Source organism: Periplaneta americana, chromosome 9 (assembly GCF_040183065.1).
Source record: "Periplaneta americana isolate PAMFEO1 chromosome 9, P.americana_PAMFEO1_priV1, whole genome shotgun sequence".
NCBI lineage: Eukaryota > Metazoa > Arthropoda > Insecta > Blattodea > Blattidae > Periplaneta > Periplaneta americana.
In genome coordinates, this window is record NC_091125.1 from 134,685,939 (window position 1) to 134,701,888 (window position 15,950).

Below are 15,950 nucleotides of genomic sequence, written 5' to 3' on the forward strand. Positions count from 1 at the left end.
GAAAACGAGGGAAGACCATCAGAGGCCGAGTCTGACATCACTGCTATACCTTCCAACGAATTTGGATGGTGGCCATATTTTAAGTGTTGGAGGATTATCGAAAACGCCGTGACACTCTATGACAAGATGTTCATAAGGCAAGGTTTCATCGTGGGCTTAAAAGTTGTAGAGAGAAGCACACAAACTGACAACTAAGTTCCTTCAGAAGTTCATTAATCATGTAAACAGAAAGTAATAACAGACGACGAGGAACTTCTCTCGCTTTCGTTCGGAAAAATATTACTACTGTAAAGTTGTGCCAAATGTAGTTAGATTTTAATCTCTCTTGCAATGTAAATTGACACAAAATCCTCAGTTAGTTGAAGTCACACATGAAAAGTCTTCATAACTATATTAAAGCTACTATCTCATAAATAATGTCGGTTCTGGAACGAAATTTAGTTAAAGTGTGTTATGACAAGAAATTAATGTAATCTTCAAAGAAAAAGCCATTAGATTCTATGATCTTCAGCCAACTTTAAACGAGGTTTGTTATCCCGCGACGGTACCAGTTTTTTGTTTTTGATGCAATGAATTCCATGATACCAATTTCAACGGCTTCCAAGTTTTGGAGATTTCTTCCACGCAGGAAATTGAGCATGGATGGAAACAGGTGATAATCCGAAGGGACAAGATCAGGGCTATATTGCACACCCAGTAAAGTACTGCCGTATGTCGAAAATCACATACTCGCTCTGTTCCAAAATATGGTATAGAAAGAAGTCATTAATTCTATTCCAAAATATAGTATAGAAAGATGTCATTAATTCTGTTCCAAAATATGGTATAGAAAGATATCATTAATTCTGTTCCAAAATATGGTATAGAAAGATGTCATTAATTCTGTTCCAAAATATGGTATAGAAAGATGTCATTAATTCTGTTCCAAAATATGGTATAGAAAGATGTCATTAATTCTGTTCCAAAATATGGTATAGAAAGATGTCATTAATTCTGTTCCAAAATATGGTATAGAAAGATATCATTAATTCTGTTCCAAAATATTTTATACAAAGATGTCATTAATTCTGTTCCAAAATATGGTATAGAAAGATGTCATTAATTCTGTTCCAAAATATGGTATACAAAGATGTCATTAATTCTGTTCCAAAATATGGTATAGAAAGATGTCATTAATTCTGTTCCAAAATATGGTATACAAAGATGTCATTAATTCTGTTCCAAAATATGGTATACAAAGATGTCATTAATTCTGTTCCAAAATATGGTATAGAAAGATGTTATTAATTCTGTTCCAAAATATGGTATAGATTTTTTAAAGTACTCAGTAATATAATGTAACTTTAATACATCTTCTAGATACTTATTTGTTTGATAAATTAACATAAGAAAAACAAAAATAAGGCACATTTCATTCTGTGTGATGTCAAATTAATGAAAGAAAAAACAAACATTATTTTGAGGGAGACAAATTAACATAAAAACTACAATATATTATAACCCGTTTTTATACGGCTGTTGTGCTTTAGATGGTCTAGTCAACATTGACTGGGTTGGTGTTACATTTTCTGCAACAGGAACACCATAGCAGGTGCCCCATTTAATTTCTGTTCATCATGAACTATTTAAATATTATAGTTTGATGCACTGCAGAAGATTAGAATCATTCACAACTGCACTGCCTGATAGTCCTTCCCTTGGTGAACAGAATACCACACCGCAAAACATTTCGTGCACTGAAGCACAATAATAAAACTTTTTTTGTTTGTTACTTTACCATATTTTGGAATAGTGGGAGTATTATTTCGTAAATTATTTTCAACACTGTTTTACTGGTTGGAGGTATGAAATTCTTATAATAAAATAGAAATAAAACTGTGCTGGAAAGACTGGGTGAATAAATAATAATGCTGAAACTGATCAGGAAGAGGGAAAGGAATTGACTGAGCCACTGGCTAAGAAGAAATTGCCTGCTGAAAATAATGTTGAAAGAGAGAAAAGTTCGGGGCAGAGGAAGATATCAAATGATAGACAACATTAAAATACATTAATCGTATGCAGAGAAGACGAAGAGGAAGGCGGAAAATAGAAAAGACTGGAGAATGCTGGATCTGCAGCGAAAGACCTGCCCTTAGGCGGAACACTATGAATGAATTAATGTTATAATAAACTGCACACATTGCAATTTACTATCTCACTTTCCATTCTGAGAAAAAGTATTGTCACGATTGTTTCCTATATGCTAATACATTATATAAGTTTTTGTGTTAGCAACTTGCTCTATATGCAGTTAGCTGTTTCTCTTGCATTTTTAGCAAGAGTAGACGAAGAAAAATCTGTCCCGATTCAGAAAATTGACTCCGCGTCTCATATTAGGCTTATCTGCAGCTTTGAGAGCATAAGCTGCCGTCTCCTGGATTTCCCTCGAGAGTGCAGAGCTATACTACCTGTCCTGATGCGTTCCCAAAAGACACGCCTTCCATGCAGATATTTCACCTACGACACAGAAATGCTCGTAATATTGGGGATATACGTTCTAATTTCGAAGTTTCATTAAAATGTTATTTTTAAATAATTACTGTAAGAAGACCAGGTAGTTATCTCATAGACACACACACTCTAATAGCAACTATATTATTATTATTATTATTATTATTATTATTACTATTACTAAAAAGCGGTGACAATAGGTAGCGGTGGCAAGAGCAGTGGTAGCAATAGCAATAATATTGTCAGCGATAGTAATGGTAATGTCAGGAGTAGTAATAGTAATGTCAGAAGTAGCAATAGTAATGGTAGTAATTGCAATTTTAATGGTAGCGGTAGCAATATCAAAGGTAACAATCACCCGTAGCAATAGTAATAGTAGTGGTGGCAATAGTAATGGTAGTGTCAGCATTATCAATGGTAGCGGTAGCGGTAGCAATAGTAATGGTAACGATAATGCTAGGAATAGCAATGGTAGTGTTAGCGATAGCAATAATAATGATATTGTAAAAGATAGCAATAGTCATGGCATGGAAATTGTAGCGGTAGCAATACTACCGGTAAAGTTAACGGTAGCAATAGCAATGGTAGTATTAGCGGTAGCAATAGTAATAATATTGTCAGAGGTAGCAATAGCAATGTTAGTGGTGGCATTATCAATTGTAACGGTAGCGGTAGCAATAGTAGTGGTAACGTTAACGGTAGCAATAGCAATGGTAGTATTAGCGGTAGCAATAGTAACGATATTGTCAGAGGTAGCAATAGTAATGGCAGTGGTAGCATTATCAATTGTAGAAGTAGCGGTAGCAATAGTAGTGGTAACGTTAACGGTAGCAATAGCAATGGTAGTGTTAGCGGTAGCAATAGCAGGCCCAATAGTATTATCAGAGGTAGGAATAATAATGTTAGTGGTAACATTATCAATTGTAGCGGTAGCAATAGTAGTGGTAACGATAAAAGGTAGCAATAACAATGGTAGTGTTAGCGGAAGCAATAGTAGGCCTAATAGGGTGGAAGGGGACTGAATAAGGTCCTTTTGAGAGATGAATCAGGTTAAAGTGCTAAACATAAAAGTATAATATCATTGTGGTCCTTTGTGAACGAGTTTTGAGAATAGGAGCATTTTGGTTAAATTTTAGAATGAATATTCTAGGAAAGCGGGAGACATTGGACAGATGATGTTGGAGGATTTTGTAGAGCAACAAATGTATTTGTTTGTTGCGTAACACTGACGGTTTGGTCGTAATTTCATTGAAGATACATAACAAAGTGTGTGACAGAACATTCAGTGACGGTAGAAGCAGCACGAAAGCAAGACTAGAGAGGAAATGAGAAAAGGCGCAGCCACCAATGACCCTCTGTGACTCTTTATGTTACTCAACCTTTCATGCAGTTACGTAAATTATGATGTGTTGTCTTGCAATTCAGCAACTATTGTTACGGGAATAGGTACTCCAATGTTGTAGGCCTACTCTTTGTCGCTTTTATATTAATAAATATCTCACAAACGACCACAATGACATCAGAATATTATATGTAATTCCTTTCCGTGATTCGTCTCTCAAAAGACTGAGAAATGAGAAAAGACGCAGCCACCAATGTCCCTCTGTGACTCTTTATGTTACTCAACCTTTCATGCAGTTACGTAAATTATGATGTGTTGTCTTGCAATTCAGCAACTATTGTTACGGGAATAGGTACTCCAATGTTGTAGGCGTACTCTTTGTCGCTTTTATATTAATAAATACCTCACAAACGACCACAATGACAGAATATTATATGTAATCCCTTTCCGTGATTCGTCTCTCAAAAGACTAAGAAATGAGAAAAGGCGCAGCCACCAATGTCCCTCTGTGACTCTTTATGTTACTCAACCTTTCATGCAGTTACGTAAATTATGATGTGTTGTCTTGCAATTCAGCAACTATTGTTACGGGAATAGGTACTCCAATGTTGTAGGCGTACTCTTTGTCGCTTTTATATTAATAAATACCTCACAAACGACCACAATGACAGAATATTATATGTAATCCCTTTCCGTGATTCGTCTCTCAAAAGACTGAGAAATGAGAAAAGGCGCAGCCACCAATGTCCCTCTGTGACTCTTTATGTTACTCAACCTTTCATGCAGTTACGTAAATTATGATGTGTTGTCTTGCAATTCAGCAACTATTGTTACGGGAATAGGTACTCCAATGTTGTAGGCCTACTCTTTGTCGCTTTTATATTAATAAATATCTCACAAACGACCACAATGACATCAGAATATTATATGTAATTCCTTTCCGTGATTCGTCTCTCAAAAGACTGAGAAATGAGAAAAGGCGCAGGCCACCAATGTCCCTCTGTGACTCTTTATGTTACTCAACCTTTCATGCAGTTACGTAAATTATGATGTGTTGTCTTGCAATTCAGCAACTATTGTTACGGGAATAGGTACTCCAATGTTGTAGGCCTACTCTTTGTCGTTTTTATATTAATAAATATCTCACAAACGACCACAATGACATCAGAATATTATATGTAATTCCTTCCCGTGATTCGTCTCTCAAAAGACTGAGAAATGAGAAAAGGCGCAGCCACCAATGTCCCTCTGTGACTCTTTACGTTACTCAACCTTTCATGCAGTTACGTAAATTATGATGTGTTGTCTTGCAATTCAGCAACTATTGTTACGGGAATAGGTACTCCAATGTTGTAGGCCTACTCTTTGTCGCTTTTATATTAATAAATATCTCACAAACGACCACAATGACAGAATATTATATGCAATCCCTTTCCGTGATTCGTCTCTCAAAAGACTGAGAAATGAGAAAAGGTGCAGCCACCAATGTCCCTCTGTGACTCTTTATGTTACTCAACCTTTCATGCAGTTACGTAAATTATGATGTGTTGTCTTGCAATTCAGCAACTATTGTTACGGGAATAGGTACTCCAATGTTGTAGGCCTACTCTTTGTCGCTTTTATATTAATAAATATCTCACAAACGACCACAATGACATCAGAATTTTATGTGTAATTCCTTTCCGTGATTCGTCTCTCAAAAGACTCTATCAAGTCTCTTTCCACTCTGTATAGACAGCTATAGGCCTATTAAAATACTAGAATTGAAGGTGTGATCCCAAAACGTATTAAGTCCATTTTTATAAAAGGATTTGGCTAGTTTTTTTTTTATCCACTGATCTACGGACTGAGCGAGTTTTCAAGTGACATGCACAATAACACGAACTTTATTTAGACAAGGATTGGCGTTGGTTTGGAAGAAAACATGCTTAAAATATAATGGCAGATGTCTCAACATAATCATATAGCCTATATGTATAAATTATAAAAAAAAATGGCCAAATTCACTGAGAGAGTTTCTGGATCACAGTCTTCATTTGTATCATATTGTCAGAAAACAAGGAATAAATGTATGAAAACTTTATTTATTTATTTATTTATTTATTCATTCATTCATTTATTTATTCATTCTGGTGTAGTTAAGGCCATCAGGCCTTCTCTTCCACAACACCAGCACATATCAATTTCACAAAACTCCAAATAGAAAAATGTTTTCATTTGGTAAAACGTAGAATATTCAGACCACAATTAATTTCTATCTAGATTCGCCATATTATTTTTCAAGTGACCATAGATGTATTTTCCATAATCCAAACTTAGAGACATCGACAATTCCGAACTTCAGAAGTCGAAAGTTTGTCCTTCAATTTTCCCATTAAAAGAAATCCACTGACACGATATCATGAGCATGTGGAGAGGACAAATCAATTTTTCCATTTTCTAGTGGTAGTCAGAAAATTTGGATGTGTCTATTGTCCTCGCAACTTATCTAGGCACTTAGGTTCCCTAGTGCTCTCTCGCTGTCCCTCTTCTTCCCTCTTCTAAGACGCTACCGCTACAAGCAACCTCGCTACACCCCGCTTCCCCGCTCTTTTAGCTGCCCAGATAAGTTGCGCGAACAGTATGTTGCCAATGGGAATGAAAATCGATAATTGTTTCTATTAAAACTATGCGTTGTAGAACTGATGAGAAGTTTTTTTCGTGCCTTTTATTGTTTACTTTTTGTAAACATTGTACATTTCGAACGGGCCACCGAAAAGACTGCGACACAGTCGTATTCTGCGTTCAACTCTGCTTGCCATTAGAAGTGAATTCGCGGATTCAAATCCGGGCGATAGATATTGATTTTTGAGAGCGAAAAAAAAATTACATAATAATAATAATAATAATAATAATAATAATAATAATAATGATTTATTTTAGCTGGAAGAGTTAAGGCCGTAAGGCCTTCTCTTCCACTCAACTAGCAAAAATTGTATATAGCCTACATATGCATGAACTTACAAAGAATTCAACAATTTGATTTAGATGAGAGTTCCATGTATACAAGAGTTATTTAGAAATTAAACAACAAAATACTATGAACTATTAATTAAACACTGAAATAAACTGTGTAGCAGAATTAAACTAAAATACATAGAATGTTAATATATTTCAAATAATATTAGATAATAGAAAGAGATTATTATGATACAATTAAAATACAGCACAATCGGGATGTCTAAAGAAAAAAGTAACAATGTAGTCAGTGATATTTTAAATCAGTATGATTGGAGTGAAATGCTAATAAGATTATCTTTTAAGCTGTTCTTAAAGGTGTTTGCTGTCTTGTAGCCCCTAATACTTTGTGACAAGGAATTCCATTGATGCGAGGTGGATATTGTAAAAGATGATGAATAACAAGATGTTCTATGAAGAGGTATACTGAGCGTGCCACAGATAAGTGATCTGGTATTTACGTCGTGGTTAGAGTATAGATAAGAGAAACGAGAAGAAAGGTAATTTGGTGTTGAAGTGTGCAGAATTCAAAAGAGTAAAGACAAAGAGTGTAAAGTTCTACGTTCTTTAAGTCGGAGCCACGAGAGACTTGCGAAGGACATAAAGTGTGTCTTCGGAAGAAAAGTAGATTTACGCCAAGTGGAAGAACTCTTCCTGAAAGAGGCTCTAAATAAGATAGTCCGGCAATTTCTCGCCCACGTTGAAATTTGGAAACAAGCGTGAGCTGTACCACTTCCGTAAACTCTAACACAACATAATATCATACACCCGGTACATCTTATTTAGTAAACGTATGTAACAAGAAACAGCGACAATATGGATTTCATTGAAAATTAATCAACTGGCAAATGATGGCCAAAGGGCAGGTGATATTGCATACCTCTCGAGCGGTATTCCAGCTTCAATTAAATTTGGCGAGCTACGTGCCACTTAATTCTAATTAAATATTTCGCCGTTATTATGAATTACTCTGTATGCATACATATCGTACAGTATTCACCATTAGACCGTACGACACAAGAGTCACTTGCCAAATGGGGAAAACAATATTATTTTCAAATGGCAAAGGTAGGCATAACAAATTATATTCTGTGGAACGAATCTCTTAGTAATTACTAATTACCAGGGAACGGATTTATATGGACTAAAAATATATGAAATATGTAAATATATATGTAGTTATTTTTACCAAAATATGGAATTAAATATGGATTTTTACCAAAATATGGAATTAAATATGGACTTAAAATTATAAAAAAATGACTATGTACGTTAAATATTGGTACATTTTAATCAAACTAAACAAAAAATATAATGGACGTACCTTATCTTCCAATGTAGTTTCAACAAAACACAATTTTTATTGTCTGTTACCATAACAATAGGTTACAAACATTTCTTTCTAGTGCTGAAAAGTGAATCTTCTTCTATTGTCTCTGAGGATAGATTTATACTGACTAAAAGTGCGTTCGACGTCACAAGAAGTAACTGGTACATAATTCAATTTCACAATGTCTGCTGGGGATAAGTCCAAGTTAATCTTCACTGTTGATTCACCACTCATCACAGCAACAACCTTTTGTAGTTCTTCATATCCAGGGTTTTTTGAAAGTACAGTGTCCACCTTAGCTCTTACTGCATCTGCAACTTTACCTCTACCACGATTCAGTTGTTCCACAGTACTATTTATAATTTCAAAACTTTCAGATAGTGAAAGGTGCCTATTTTGGAGACTTTTGAGCGTTTTTATGATGCATGAAAATGTATGCTGAATGTGAGCTAAGTCATTCTTCACACTTATGTCACAGGTAACTGTTTTCGCAGTATCAATTGAGACTGCATCTTCAGAGTCCAATGCAAGGAGAACATTGTTAATAGAGTCTATATGTTCGGCATAATATTCAACTGCTTCTAGCCATGTACCCCATCTAGTTAAAATTGGCTTTGGTGGCAATGGAATTTCAGGGTACATTTCTTTCAACACGTTAACTCTACTGGGAGCTTTGAGAAATACTTTTTTCACTGATGAAATCAACAAATCTACTTTAGGGAAATTGTCTCTGACCACTTCTGCCACACGATGAAATGCATGCGCCACACAAGTAAAATGAGTCAATTTAGGATATACAACAGATAATGCTTGTCCAGCTTTGACCATATAAGGGGCAGCATCGCTAATAAAGAATAACACATTATCGTACATAATACCCTTTGGCCACAGGATACCCATAGCTTCGTTGAACAGTTTAACTATAGTTTTGTTATTGCACTTTTCTAGAACATCACAATGTAAAAGAATTCGTTCAGAATATTGTTCACTTAACAAACCGATAACTACATTACCAACAAGTCTACCTTCTTTGTCGGGAGTCTCATCAATGGAAACCCAAATTGAACTATCTTTAATTTCATCTCTTATCTTCTGTATTGTCTCATCGTAGATGGATGGAGCATACGTCTTCCTAAGTGTTGACTCATCCGGGATTGTATGTTGAGTATATTTTTCAAGGAATTCCCTGAAGACCTTATTCTTTAGTTTGTAGAGAGGAATATCAGCAGAGATGAGAGAACGGCACAGGTCGATGTTAAACTCAGATCTTACATTCGATGTTGTTGGTTGTGTTAAAAACAATTGTCTCTGCTTGGAATTTAGTTGTTTGTTGGCCTGATGTTTACTAGTTGTAATGTGTTGTTGCACCAGGAACTTTTGTGTAGATGAGACTGCACACTGACACAAATTACAAAATAATATTTTATTGTCAGTTGATAAACCATCTTCTTTAAATTCTGAAATGTAACTTGTTAGTTTTGATTTTAAATTGAATGAATTACGTACTTTTGGCATATTTACCGTCTTTATAGTATGATTTACAAAACTGAACCTATGTGTACTCTGACTGGCATTTAACTGTTGAGCTGCACAACTGAAGTCTGTTAAAAATTTTAAATTAAATTAATACAGTTTTGTAACTTACTTTCCCATTGTTGATAGGACTGCTAATTTTCAAATAACTCTGATGTTAAAGGGATTACTGAACATGTGTTTAAATCTCTATTGTTGAAATGTATTTTTAAAAGTTAATGGAATTTTGTTTTGTTTTATTGTTAAACCTAATATAATATGGACTGTTTTATATGAAATATGGAAAATATATGGAAATTAACGAAAATATGTACTAAACTCTAAAATATGGAAAAATATGGAAAATAAAAGTAGGATTTTTCAACCCTACACATTGTGAAACATAAAGATAATGCAAAATATAAATTATATTAGCTTTATAAGTAAATATGTATTTACATATAAATCCTTTCCCTGCTAATTACATTCTACCATGAAATACCGTAGAGCACAACACTGCTACATTGCATTATCCTTAGCTAAACACGACTAGGTTTGAATGTACAGCCTTAAGGGTCATTCACAATGAAAAGTAAACGCATACGTGACGTAAACGCCAAAGTTTTCGGTCAGGTTATTTAAACTTTAATTTAAATGCCGTTTTCAAATTTTCCAAGAATCTTAAGTTCTAATGTGAGTGAGTGAGTGAGTGAGTGAGTGAGTGAGTGAGTGAGTGAGTGAGTGAGTGAGTAGCCGATTTGTCCCTGAAGGGCTAAGACCTCCTCTTGCGAGGGGTAGCCCGGTAAGATTCACGCGGGGAGCTAGTCCGCTTAAGTGGTTAGCTTCGTTGGAATTCGTTCAATTCTAGGCTATCAATAGATCACTTCCGCACTTCACCTCTTTATTATAAGTTATAATATACATGGACATCACTTTATTTTTACCAATATTTTTAACATTAACCTGGCTATACTCCGAAACACTGTTGCCCCCTTCCATTACAGGAGTTTGATGTTACTAGTGCAATATGTAAACAAATCATTTTACTAGGTATAGGAGGAGAGAAAAGTAGTGTATCCATTTATGTTGTAGGGAAATACGATATTACGATTTTCAGTTTGATCATCATTTTTACGGAATTGATCAAAATACAGTAGAGTAGTAACATTTTTTTTCAAAAACTCAACTTTTCAGGCGGCTATGTTCGTTGTGTAATGTCTACTTTATTTAGCATATTAATTATTGATGTTAATATACAATATAGAGATGCATTTAAATTGAGGGGGTCATAAGTAAAGGGCTGTAAGTGCACTTAAGTTACTTTTGAGAAAATGGGGTTTAAATATTTAAGCTTTCGTAAAATCGGTGAAATTTTTATTTAAATTTTAATGTGTGATGCGATTAAAATATCCCTTTGCCACTAAAATTTTAGATACTTTAGCTTACACTGGATGCACTTAACTCATGTTATTACAAATATCACTAGCATTCCTTTGATTCTTGCCACCTCAATTCAAAATAAGCTAATCAGAATTTTTAAACAAGTTGCTGAAAATGGTTGCCGTTCATTACAATGCAGGCTTCAATTCAGTACGCATATTATTAAAAACATTTTGAAGCATATTCTCTGAAATTGAATTTATCGTTTCTTGAATATAATTTTTTGGTACGATATTATTAATATAGGTTCTTTCTTATATATAAAACGCAATCATATTTATGAAACACACTATACACTGCAGTGTTTACTTCACTGCTTGAAGACTTCGAATGCAACAGCGGCCGTAAGTTTGTGTGTCTGACGGGAGCAAGGACATTAGTGAAGGGGTGAGAGTGAAGTACATTCAGAAATGCAGGTACAATAAAAATGCAAGTAAAAATAAAATGATGTCCCTGTACCTTGAAGTTATTGACGCACACGTGCCGCCATCTATAAACGTCTAATAAAGAGATGAAGGAACAGGTCTGAACTTTGATTTTTCCTTATGGTATAGCGCTAGGTACATACAGTAAATTGTTGTTCCAGTAAAAACAATGATCATGAAAATGATACTTACATCCCTACTTACGTCAAGACTTCAAATATTTGATGAGCACTTTTATTTGGTTTAAATTCTTGTATTATGAAGTACGACATAATTCTAAATCACTGACACAAGTTTAATTTGTTTATTGTTGGTGATGTAGGAACATTCACTAAATTGTTGATACTTTGTAACTGAACTGCTGAAGAGATTGAAAATGCCTTTTTTTTCCTAGCCTGCATTCTTCCACTCGTTTCAGTCTACTCTTTTCAGTTTTTGGCTCAATTTTCGGAGGTTCATTTGCACTTTTCCTTTCGCGCTACACTTTTGTTTATTCAGTCCTTGATTTAATTTCTCTATGATACATTTACTGCAATATTCACTCATAAAACATACTTTTATGCTGACATATCTAAACCGGTCTTTATTTCACCGTCCTTAGCAACTTAAACTATGACTTTATTCACAGACATGAATTAATAGTTCTTTACGATACAAGTTCGTAAAGGTTCTATTTTTGGCACGAGTGTAAAGTTCGCCTCGTTTCAAAACCACTACACTCGTGCCAAAAAGATAACTTTATGAATGTGTATTATACAATGTTTTTTTGGTTTCAGCATCCCTGACAAAAGCAACGTGTTAATAAAGAATAAGGGAATCTTCACAAAATATTAGTAACCTCAAGACTCAACTTTCTGTTCATTATATCTGTGCAAAATACATTTTTGTTCAATATTTCTACCGATAAATACAGCTTCGTTGCACACATAATCAATTTAGCCTAATAATTTGTCCACGTCTGTATACTCGATGTTATTTTTAACTTTTATTACTTAAAAATTCGCTCCCTGATCATCGTCGTTGTCGTCCTCAACATCAACATGAGAAGATCTGACTTACAGAAGCTTTGAAAAAGTCACAGGACCTACCCAGAATCGAACCACAGTTCTTTCTTATAAGAAAGCTAGCCCTGGATCTTCTGCTTGTGGACGTTGTTTCAGGGAAGAAAAGAAGCGAGAATTTCAGTGAAACATCTTGCTGTGGCGTGGGAGGAGAAGAAAAAAGTCTAGACTAAGCTCTGAGAGTTATAATGTCATGGCTGGATAAGAGACCGCAACGAATCTCTGCAACTATTGCTCGTGGTTCCACAGTGTGACCGGAGCGTCCCAGCGACGTAGACAGATGCGAGCGAGATAGGCCTCGCTTCGTGAAAAATAAAACCCTATTATTAGCAAGGACGAATAACGAAGGGCAGCCTTCCAACAATTACCAGTTAGCAAAGAATATACTTATCCCATTGAGAGCGCATTCACAGATATCAATTAATTCACACGTAGGTAGTACGAGAATTATTCATTTTGTACCGCCTCATGTAACTGCAGCACACCCAACATTTCGGAGCTAATTGCCGGCTCCATATTCAGACATATTCTGTCACACATTTATTCAAAAAGAAAATAGCACAACGGAGCGCTGTTCGACAATACAGCACTCGTGCAGAAGCTCCACCATCTTCCAAATGCTGCTTCTTTGTTTTGCTTGTAGCATGTGCGCGAACTTCGATCATCTTGACGTCTGGATGTCTAGCGGTAATAAATTCAGTGGCGCTAGGTAGGTCGCTAGTTTGATTTGTAACTTTCTGACTCGCCTGTGCGTTTATATAATCCTAAATCTATCCCTACCTAAACTCTTAATACATATAGAGAATAAAGACGTTTCACGCGATCCAAGGAATTTCATAAATTTCTTTAACATATTATATATTTTTCATTTTATTGGTTATTTTACGACGCTGTATCAACATCTCAGGTTATTTAGCGTCTGAATGAAATAAAGGTCATAATGCCGGTGAAATGAGCCCAGGGTCCAGCACCGAAAGTTACCAAGCTTTTGCTCGTATTGGGTTGAGGGAAAACCCCGTAAAAAACCTCAACCAGGTAACTTGCTCAGACCAGGATTCGAACCCGAGCCACCTGGTTTCGCGGCCAGACGCGCTGACCACTACTCCACAGGTGTGGACTATATTATATATAAATACTAAATTTCATGTCCAATATTTCCGAATAAACTGAATCATACATACTAAATTTAGACAAAATCCAGACACTAATTTAGAAGAAATCTCTGCACATAGGCAGGGGGCACGTCTCGAACCAGCTTTTCAGTAGGATCAGTGATCTTGAAAACGTGTATACTTACTTACTTACTTACAAATGGCTTTTAAGGAATCCGGAGGTTCATTGCCGTCCTCACATAAGCCCGCCATCGGTCCCTATCCTGTACAAGATTAATTCAGTCTCTATCATCATATCCCACCTCCCTCAAATCCATTTTAATATTATCTTCCCATCTACGTCTCGGACTCCCCAAAGGTCTTTTTCCCTCCGATCTCCCAACTAACACTCTATAGCCTACACATTTCTGGATTCGCCCATACGTGCTACATGCCCTGCCCATCTCAAACGTCTGGATTTAATGTTCCTAATTATGACATGTGAAGAATACAATGCGAGCAGTTCTGCGTTGTGTAACTTTCTCCATTCTCCTGTAACTTCATCCCTCTTAGCCCCAAATATTTTCCTAAGAACCTTATTCTCAAACACCCTTAATCTCTGTTCCTCTCTTAAAGTGAGAGGCCAAGTTTCACAACAGTACAGAACAACCGGTAATATAACTGTTTTATAAATTCTAACTTTCAGATTTTTTGACAGTATACTAGATAACAAAAGCTTCTCAACCGAATAATAACAAACATTTCCCAAATTTATTCTGCGTTTGATTTCCTTGAAAACGTGTATATCCATAAAAAAAATTTCCAAATGGATTTTTGGAGCATCAGAAATATTATGTTATTACTTCAAAAATCGACAAATTAAAAAACCCTAATGATTTATTATAGGACAACACATTAGACTTATTATATATTTTTTTTGCAAAATAGAGAACCATTTGATTTTAAATTTCAACCGTAAATTTGTCCCTATAAATTGTAGCTTGTGTCCAACACCATATTAAATTTCACGGCTTTTCTCATTCGATATTCACACACAACAAATGTGCTCACGTTATTTCCATACATTTAAATTATTTTTGTTATTTAATCCCTTGAAACCAAATAATTTTATCCCATATCAATAATTATTTACACCGCGGTTATCCCTCTTGGATATTTATTTCTACTGCTGTTATGCCAGTGAATGTCATTATTCAAGTGCAGTATTCACAACCATTACCTATTTATTCAAAGCCAGTATATGAGAAGTTATTTGCTGCGCTGTTATTCGCATTTGGCATAAATTCACTCCTATATTTCCTGTTCCACTGCTATTAATTAGAAATCATGGCCACCTCTGATCTCAATTATATAATGTATCCGCTGCCTCTCTTCCAAGCTCCGCATACTTCTTTTTCCTTCCGTGTCCCCTCTCCCCTGTTGCCTTCCTTCGTAGTTGCTGGCTTGGAATAAATTCAATTCTAAGCTGTCCTATTGCATAACAGTCTTTTTAAACTGATTTCCTTCCTACTGTATCGCATCTTATTCATTCAGCATTACAATCTTTTCTTTACGTCGGTCTTTATCCAATTCTACCGTACCAACTCTCTTCCTTTACTGTCCTCACCCCTTTCTCCTTTCTGCCTACAGAGTCCACCCCAGCTCTTTTTACCCATTCCCTCTACCCCTTCGTTCAAAAGGTTCCTTTACTTCTCTCATTGTAGTTACGCTTTTGTCACTTGCCCGCTCTTTTTGGAATCAGAGTCGGACTGGCAAGACATCTGCCAGGTATAAGAGGAAACAAATATTAGGTATCGGTAAGAATATTGTATTTAATATTTAACAATAGGAAGAATTGAAGCCAATACGAGAGAATGGAAGATATAAAGTACTTAAAACAGAGCAAATGGGTCAACCTAAAGAATATAGCTAGATCAAAGAGAAAGAGAGAGAGAGAAAGAGAGAGAGAGAGACAGAAGGAATACAAACAATTCTGCACCAAAGCAAATTACACGAATCAAGTCACGAGTTGCAATAATTGTTAAAATAAAATAATTGTAACAATAGACTTAACAGCACTATTAACAACAACAACAATAATAATAATAATAATAATAATAATAATAATAATATAAGAATGGTAAAATAATACATCAATGGTGATAATAGTAGTAGTAGTAGTAGTAGCAGTAGCAGTAATAGCAGCAATAATGATTTAACAGCAGGAAAAGCCAGCAGAAGTGGATAAGGAAAAAAAGAATA

At 35.3% G+C, this 15,950-nt stretch overlaps 1 protein-coding gene across 2 annotated transcripts in view; it reads right to left on the minus strand.

Moving 5' to 3' along the window:
- Positions 1 to 15,950, minus strand: part of alpha-Man-IIb (alpha-Mannosidase class II b) — a 1,305,824-nt gene that overhangs the window by 1,197,448 nt on the left and 92,426 nt on the right. The window lies entirely within an intron of this gene.